The sequence below is a fragment of the Python bivittatus genome, unplaced genomic scaffold, assembly GCF_059951505.1.
Source record: "Python bivittatus isolate LINGU-HERP-01145 unplaced genomic scaffold, Pbiv_v1 ctg000410_np1212, whole genome shotgun sequence".
Lineage (NCBI taxonomy): Eukaryota > Metazoa > Chordata > Lepidosauria > Squamata > Pythonidae > Python > Python bivittatus.
The window spans coordinates 10864511-10873242 of record NW_028277067.1 but is presented as its reverse complement, the minus strand read 5'-3'; positions in this window follow the sequence as shown (position 1 = coordinate 10873242).

Genomic DNA, 8732 nt, shown 5'->3' with positions numbered 1-8732 from the left:
GGAGAAAAGAAGAAATATTCTTTGCATAAAATCAAGATTTTCAACACTTTCCATGTTGAATCAAGATCTTTCGTGATCAGGTTAAAACAAACCGAAACAAAAGGTTTTGGACAGATTCCTTCTTGGGGAGAATTGGCTTGAAAGGATGCAGCTGCGAATATGCCTCTTCGCCAGCAGTGCCCACTTTATCATTTGCAACCCAAATTTCCGAGATCAGAACCAAAAGAATGCTTAAAAAATGTTTTGCGTTGGGGAAAGTTTCCCGGATTGTGCGAGGGAAACCTTAGAGAAGAAACGAAACAGTAGCGCTGTGACAAACATATTGTTATACTCTCGCACACAGGCGGGCGCGTACACACAAATAAATCATATTACGTCTTTGTTAAGTCACGGGTGTTTTCCCTAACATGGCAGAATTTTGGGATGCATTCAAGTCGCACTGGAGGGCCAAAGTAATGCGCCGAAACCCGAGAGAGGAGGAGAAGGACGAAGGACCGGCGCCGGGAGGGGAGGGCGAGAAATGGAAACTCAAGATGGCGCAGGAATCTCAGGCTGCGCGGGGGGCGGGGGGGGGCACTGCAGACCCAGGCAGCCATTATAGATGGCAGAAATTGTTCTCTTACTGCGGGGGGAGCGTGGGCAGATAGGAATGCAGGCTGTGGTTGAGCAAGCTGGGAGCTTCTGACATCCCAAATTCTCCATTCGTCAGATTGTAGCTCAGCAAGATTAGACAATTATGCAATGAGCTCTATATCTAAGCATTTTTTTCTTAATTGCATTTTGAGAATGACGGATGCACATTTCCCTTTCGCTGAAAATAGACATATTTCGTCTCTTTTCTTGGATTTCTTTAAAAGGATCCCACCTAAAAAGATGGCTCCAGAAAGCCTAATCAAATGGGGTCTGCATTTATGGGAGGAAAGAGCAAACCCCTGTAAGTGCATTCTCTGAAGCCCTCTTTTTGTACTTTGGTAATATTGATATTTTGTTTTAAAATGTATTTTCAAGCACATTTTCTGCCCCAGGCAATACAATAAAGTACTTTTGCATTGGAGATTGGTAAGCAGCAGGTTAAATTCATATTCATTTTTCTACTCTGAACAAGTAGAAATCTATTCTATACTATAGGTAGGCAGCGACAAGCAGCGAGAAAGGAAGACTTGTCTTATTTCACTCTCTCCCAGGTAAACAGCAGCTTATTAAAACCAACCTTTTCACACACTGAGACATGCACACATGGAGAGAGTCTTGCTCTGGTTGGTGTCTTTATTTTATTTTGCAGTTGTATGGATTTAAAGATGGCAACTTTGCTTTTGATCCTGCATGGGACGATCTTTTCTATGGAAACACGTTCCCTGAATTTTGCCTGCTCTGGGAAAACCCTCTCCATAGCAGCTGAGTAGAGCAAACAGGATTCTGACCCAATGGGGAGAAATCAGGCACATCTGCAGTGGGATTTGGCCCCAGCACTAGTTCTCAGTGGTACAAGAGATCTTGGGGCATTCTCTTCAGACCCCATTATTCTTCAGAAGGATCAGTACTGGGGTGTGTGAATATTTGAACATTGAAATCAATTCCACAAATCATACCAATGAAGTGATGCATTTGAATCAGGCATTTCCCATGCATGCTTACTTGCATTTTAAACATTTGAATCAATCCAAATAGAATCAGTTTAATTCAGCAGTTTGGCCCAATGCTATTTGAACATCCAAATCGTATAAAACTGACTTTCCAGATGCATTTGTAAGTTTGAATAACATTCAGTTCACACATCCCTGATAAATTCCACATGTCCTATTTTGTTATTACTGTATATTTATACTCCATCTTTCCTTCAGCCCTCTTATGGCAACATTCTTGGTTCTTCTCCCTTCCTCTCTCTCTCCAAACACATGCAGATTGCACCCCTGCAGATTGCAACAATCCTTGAGGTAGGTGAAACTGAGAGAAAGTGGGTTCTAAAAGTCCCTCTGGGTGCTTCTGGGCAAAGAGAGAATTTCCAGTCTGAATCAGTTTAAGACCTTGTGCATCTCAAGTGTTGGTGAAGTTTAGCTTCCCTCAGTATGTGTAGCTTCCAACCTACCATCTTCTATGTTCCCTGGGCAGGGTTGGCCTGGCGTGAGCGGCCTTTTCTTCCCCCTCCCCCTCCCCCTCCCCCTCCCCCTCCCCCTCCCCTTTTCAGTTGGGAGAAGTGTGAGAAAGCTCTGTGAAGACCATTGTTTCCCACTGGTCTCTGAATAGCAGCCTGAGCATATAGAAGGTCTCATACTTAGGGATTGCGCAATCAAGGACTCCCAAAGTTGCTATGCAAGTATAACTGCAGCAAAAAGGGGAATTATGAAATATGCAGGGACAAATCATATGAACAGTTAATTCAGATTCCATTTTGCCTTGGCAGCATTTTTTATTTCATCCTGTCTCCTTTCATTGTTTGGAGAATGGTTCCTAGCATGTCACTCAGAGGCTAAGTATGGCTCCCATTACAAAAAAGATTACATACCTCGGTCTTATATGTGGGGTATGTAAGCTACTGTTTCATAATGGAGCATAAAAATAAGGACCTATATGAGTGTAACTGGGATCCCTATGGGAGAACATGCATGGATACAAAAATATTGCTTAGTTATGTATGCAGCCTCCAACTTATTTCTGCATATGATCACTTTTTTAAAAGGGAAATTAACAGTTCCATCAGCATTTATTGCAATTTATTCAAAGAACTCAGTTGATTTCTCCCCATGTTCTCTTAACACCAATTCTGTGAAGTAGGTGAAATAAGAGCTATCATGACAGGCCCAAAGTCACCTTCAGGCTTTAAGTGCCCACAGCCTCTCAGTCAGAAGCCTTTCTCTTAAGCCCAGCTGTGTGTGCATGCATGTAGACTTGTTAAAGAAAAGCCCTCTGCAGATATTCAGCTACAAGTTCTTTGTGTGCCAAGGCAGAGAGCCAGTGCTGGGTGTTGATCTAGGATTAGGGAAACTCCAGTTCAATTCCCCTCCAGTCATGAAGCTCATTGTGTCACCGGGTCATTCTCTCTTGGTCTAACCTCCCTCAAAGGGTGGTTGTGGAAATAATAATATATGGTGCTATGATGCCTTTGGAGGCGAGCATATGAATGTAATAAATCAGGAATGAGCAACTGGAGGTCCCAGGGCTATGTGGAGCTCCTTCACCTTTTTGTGGTCCCAGAACCTCTCTACACTACTGAAAATTGGCAACATTGTTCCCTGCCATTTTGAGATGAGAATCACATGCAGAGTAAGTCTTGAATAGTTGCTTAAAAATAAAAAATGAATGCTTTTTAAAAAAGAAGATGAAAAGACAAGCCATTTCAAAAAGGGTGGAGGGAACCTTTGGTAAAGATTGAAAGGGAAATGCAGGTCTACAAATTTGCCTTGGATGAACCACCAAGAACCGCAATCAACTGCAACTTCCTCTGTAAGGCCATTACATGTTTTTGCAGCCATGGTGAGTTATTTAATTTGCTCTTAAATGTATGTCTACTTCCACGGGTCTCGTGGATGCTATCCCAAATCACCTGGCTATCCAGTGCACTTCAATTTTGCACATAGGAAGGAGTATATTATTTGCTGTTCACCTTGAGCAGCAGAACGTTTCGGATGAGCTTTGGACAGACCCCACTGGGTATTCTGGCAATCATCCTTAGACCTTCAGAAAGCACACGTGCTTCATAAATGAACTTCATCCTATCCATATTTACTTCAGATTAAACGGAAGCTCACCTTAAATCCGCTGAATTCAATGGATTGCAATCCTGAATCTGTATTCATAGGATTGCATTTTTCATTATTGTACAAGTAACATTCCCAGCACAGTTCACATAAGAAACAATAACTTGTAGGTATGTCAGCCATTGCTTTTTGGTACAGAATGTTAGATCTACTCTGAACTATGCTATCTACAAGTTCTTGTAGAACTTGTTAGATCTACAAGTGACTATGCAATCTCCCTCTTTGAGATTACCTCAAAATTGTCAAAAACTGTACATGACTTCTGTACCTGGCCTTGTTTGTGAACATTCCAGCTTCTCTCATCTTGTTTGTTTGGAGAACTTGAAAACACCATACTCTTCCATGCAACATGGTTAACTCTAATAAGTATTATCCAATGATGAATTTTTATTCTCACTCCACCCCAGTTATGGATCAAAAAATTCTAACCTTGCCCTTATATGCACAGAATTGTGATAAGTTTTTTTTTTTTTTAATGTAGCCAATAATAGCAGTTGATAATTCAGGGCTGAGCCTGGCATTGACAATTGTGTCCAGGCCTATCTTCTGATCAGTTTGGCTCAGGCTGATTCCTGACAAATATAGATAAGAAATCAGTAATGAACCCTCTCTGTCTGGATCAGTCTGCAGCAATTAGGAAGAGAACTATATCACAGGCTCTTTATGAGACAGTGCCTAAGAACAAGATTTTGTTGCGAGAAAATTGTTGGAATAATCCTGAAGAAGCATATGTTCCTAAGCAAGAGAAAAACAGGGTTACTTATTCAGCAGTAATTTAGACTGTAGATCTGTAGACTTACGAGAAACGAATTAAATAGTCAATGCTGCTTGGAAATGAACAGCATTTTCTTTCAGAAAAGAAACATAATTTTAAAATAAAAATAATGTGCTGTAACTATGGACACACCCAGTCACTCTTTGCCTAGAGAGTTATTTTTTTTAATGAAAAATAATCTTTCCATAGGTTCTGGCAAGACGGTCTCAGCCCTGATATAGATGCCCAATCCATTTGCTTGTGTCCTTCTTAATCACTTGACAATCTAGGTAGTCTTCTTTGGGGTCCACTTAGATGCAAGCTTTAAGTTTCAGCTTTGAGGTTCAGACCCAGCTGCACTACTGTACATGCAGACCTGTAACACACTTAGAGATCTGCATAAGCAAAAATGACAGCTCCCTGCCTCCGATGTTCATACAGCCCTGGCAGGAAAATGGGATCTGCCACTTTACAAATGCAGTTATAGATTCTCAAAGCTAATTACAGTTTGGGGGCAAGGATGAAGAGATTAAGTGAAAGATATAATAGAAAAAGAGGATGTTGGTAAGGAATGTGAAGGAAAGAATGCTGTGAAGCACTAGGTTCATGTTTAACTCATGTTTAGCTTTTACTCAAGACCAAAATATGTGTTAGAGAAACCAATCCAAATTGCTATTATGTAGTAGAAAGATAGAGTGGTGGAAAGCTGTTTATGTACAATTTGAAATACAGAATTTTCATATAGCTTCTATGAAACTATGTGCCCGCAAACCCCATTGAAACAAAATTGTATAATTATATAAGCATAATGTCATAGTTAATGAGACTTGGCAGGAAGATTTTCTGGGGGGTTGCAACCAGATAAAGCGGACCTTAGGCACAACCAATAATCATAATTTCCCTTTTTTATTTACAGTATTTTAACCTGGCTCTTTAGCCAAAGAAGCCTCCCAAAGCAGGGTGACCTCCACAAATCAGAAATAAGGCAGTTCTTACTCATGAGAGTAGATTTTAGATTCAGAAAACAGGATTTCTGTAGTGGCAAAGGAAAGGATAATTGCATACGTAGGAATCAGCCCCTGGATTCATAGTTGCTAAATTCATCAGGATTCAGGAGGTCTTAAGACTGGAGCTAAGATTCATGGAAGGATTACTGCTTTTCCTCTCCCTGGTGGCTTTGGCAATGACTGTTGGTAGTAGCTTCAAGGAGGAAGAACACTTCCTGGAGCTATATTCAGATTTGAGAGAGAGACACAGATGTACTTGCAGAGCATAAGGTGGGGCTTTCTGGCTGCCTGAACCCTACTGCCACTCTTGCGTTCATTTTAGAAAGTAGACACGAGATCGTTCACTGATGTAATCAAGTAATGCTCCATAATGCTTCTATTTTATGGAAAATTAGATTTCTAGTATTGATTTAATATATTATTGTTTATCGTTTTAGTTCGTGATTTATACTGTGTTAACCAGGTATCTTTAGTTTAAAGCTCAGTGGGGGGTTTCTTCTTTAAAAAAAATTATGGTTTATAAGTAATAATAGATTGGGAAAATAGTAACCTTTATTATATGTTTTTTAGACCTTTTCAGCTATCTATTTGCATTCCATTATCTGTACTTTGTTCTTTTGCTTCTTTTATGGATTTAGTATCTCCTTTTGCTTATATTCTTTTCTAAAAATGTTCAGTTAAAAAAAACAACAACCAATGCTTAGTGCCAGGTTTTCACATCAGCCACTGTAGCTGTGTCTTTATCAGCCATTTTAACTGACACCATTAGGGTTACCTAATCTGGGCTAAAAAAGATCCAGACAATCACCACATGGCCGCAAAGGCAGTGTTTTCTGTATCTTACTGCTGTCAGCTAGTGATCATCCAGATCATTGCAGCTGAGGTATGGGGCATTATCCACCATGAATAATGATAATGTTTAAAAGATAAAAGTGTCACCTACCATTGCTTTATGCTTCTCAAATCACTTGACACTACAACAGAATATTATTTTCTCCTGGTCAGTTGACATCTCCAGTGAGGATGCATGATTACCCTCAAATCCATGTTCCTCTAAACATGTGTTATATTCCCACCAAGTCCTGAATTAATGTGAACATTGAAATTATGAGGTGGGGCGTAGTTGATATAGCGTATGTCAGCAGAACTCCAAGTAGCCTCTCTAAAGTATGCCCTTCACAGTTTCTTAGAATAACATGTCTGAGAATTCCCAAAACACTTTGGGAATTGTTGCCCTAAGACAGTGTTGTCCAAACTTGGCCACTTTAAGATGAGTGGACTTCAACTCCCAGAATTCCCCAGCCAGCCATGCTGGCTGGGGAATTCTGGGAATTGAAGTCCACTCATCTTAAAGTGGCCAAGTTTGGACAACACTGCCCTAAGACATCAGTAGGCTGAGAATTCTATAAGTTGCTGCCCCAGTGTTTCTAGAAGATGCCAAGCTGGGGAAAACTTCTGGTTGATGGTACCCTGCAGGCCAGATAAATAAAGTGTGCTATCTTTGGCTACTTATCTAGGAATAAAGTCCAGCTCTTAAGGTCAGGTCCTAATGTATTTCTGCATCAAGAGTTTGCCCAAGACCTTGGGAAGTTGCTGCCAGCCTAAGTAAACAGTACTGGCAAGACAGTAACTGGGCAAGAGCTTCCTGTATTCTGATGGAGACTCTGAACTAAGCAACCCCTTTGTCAACTGTAAGTCAGGATTCACTTTACATTATCTCTGCAGGCATATATACCAATTCAGTCTAGAGAAGCCTATAATGGAATGGTATGTTTTTTTGTTCTGTTAAAATACAAGTCAAGGCCTAATTGGCCACTTCCTTATAAGGAAGATGGACCAGACAGAAAGCTAAGAGAATTTGGAGAGAGATGCTTAAGAGAGGGAAGAGGCAGTTGATAATGGGACAGAGAAGAAAAGAGAAAGGAAAATGAAGGGGCTAACCAACACACATAAAACAAAAGCAAACAGAGAACTTAGTAGCCTTAAAAGAATTTGGTTGATTTGGGCTTTAAAGAGAAACAGCCTATGTTTCAAGGTGTTTAACAATAACATACAATGAAGAGAAGGTTTTAATTGTTCATGATCAATTGGTCCTCTGAATAAATGTCAGAATAATACACCCCTCCAATCTAAGATATATACTCCACCAGGAAAAGAACAATGAGAAGATAACATTAATAAAATATCAGACCACAGTGTAAGAGCTTTAAAGTTATTATTTTAGAGTGGTAGCTGCAAGATTTTAAATTACACTTATTCCTAAAACAAGCTTAGAAGAAATTCTTTCACTTCTGACCAAGTAAACCCGCTTTTATTACAGAACCTTTCACAATTTGCCACCTTCCAGATATATTGGGTTACTTCTCCCATGTTCCTTTGTCAAAATGCTGCGCGGAGGTTATGGGAGAAACCAAAGTATCTTTTGGGTGTTCGATTGAAAAAGGCTGGCCAAGTCCAATATTTTCACCTGAAAGCCAGTCAAGAGGCTGTTTCAAACCATAGTAGCCAATTTTAGTGAAGAGAGTGATGGATCCCCTTCTCAACTTCAGCTACAACTGAAGTTGTAGTACAGTTGTACTATAGGTGTAACTACAGCTCCTGGACAAGCTGCCAGGATTGATGGGAGGTGTGATTCAGAAATGTCCAGAGGGCTATATGTTCCTTGCTCCTGCTAAAAAGAGACTACCATAATCTGAAATAGTATTTAGATCACTCCTTCCTTAATTTATCTTTGCAAGGCTGCAGACACATGGGAACAAATGGCTAATTTCTGGACAGCATCTGGCATTTCTCATGCTAAACTTGGGCATTTTCCAGAAGCCAGTAATATTAAATAAAATTGTGGGTAATGAATAGCTTTCCATGATACTTTAGACATGTCTGACCCCAGAAGGGAATTTACTGGGAAGAAATGTGTGGTACTTAGAACAGAAATACATTTATTACATTGAGAGTTATACACAAAACAAAACAAAACAAAACATGCAATAGGCAGGATGCCAACAATGAGCATTTTTGTTTTGCCCATGATAGATTAAGCCTTAAACGAAGTAACATTGTTAGGATGCAATCAACTCTTACCATCATGAGGTCCAAAAGCAGCTGCAAAGGGATGATTTAGACTTGGAAAGTGGTAGTAAGAGAAGGATTAAGCATTCCCTGCCTATGTCACTCCTCTGACCCAAGTCACATCCTGCAAGGCTGCTTTTCATTCTG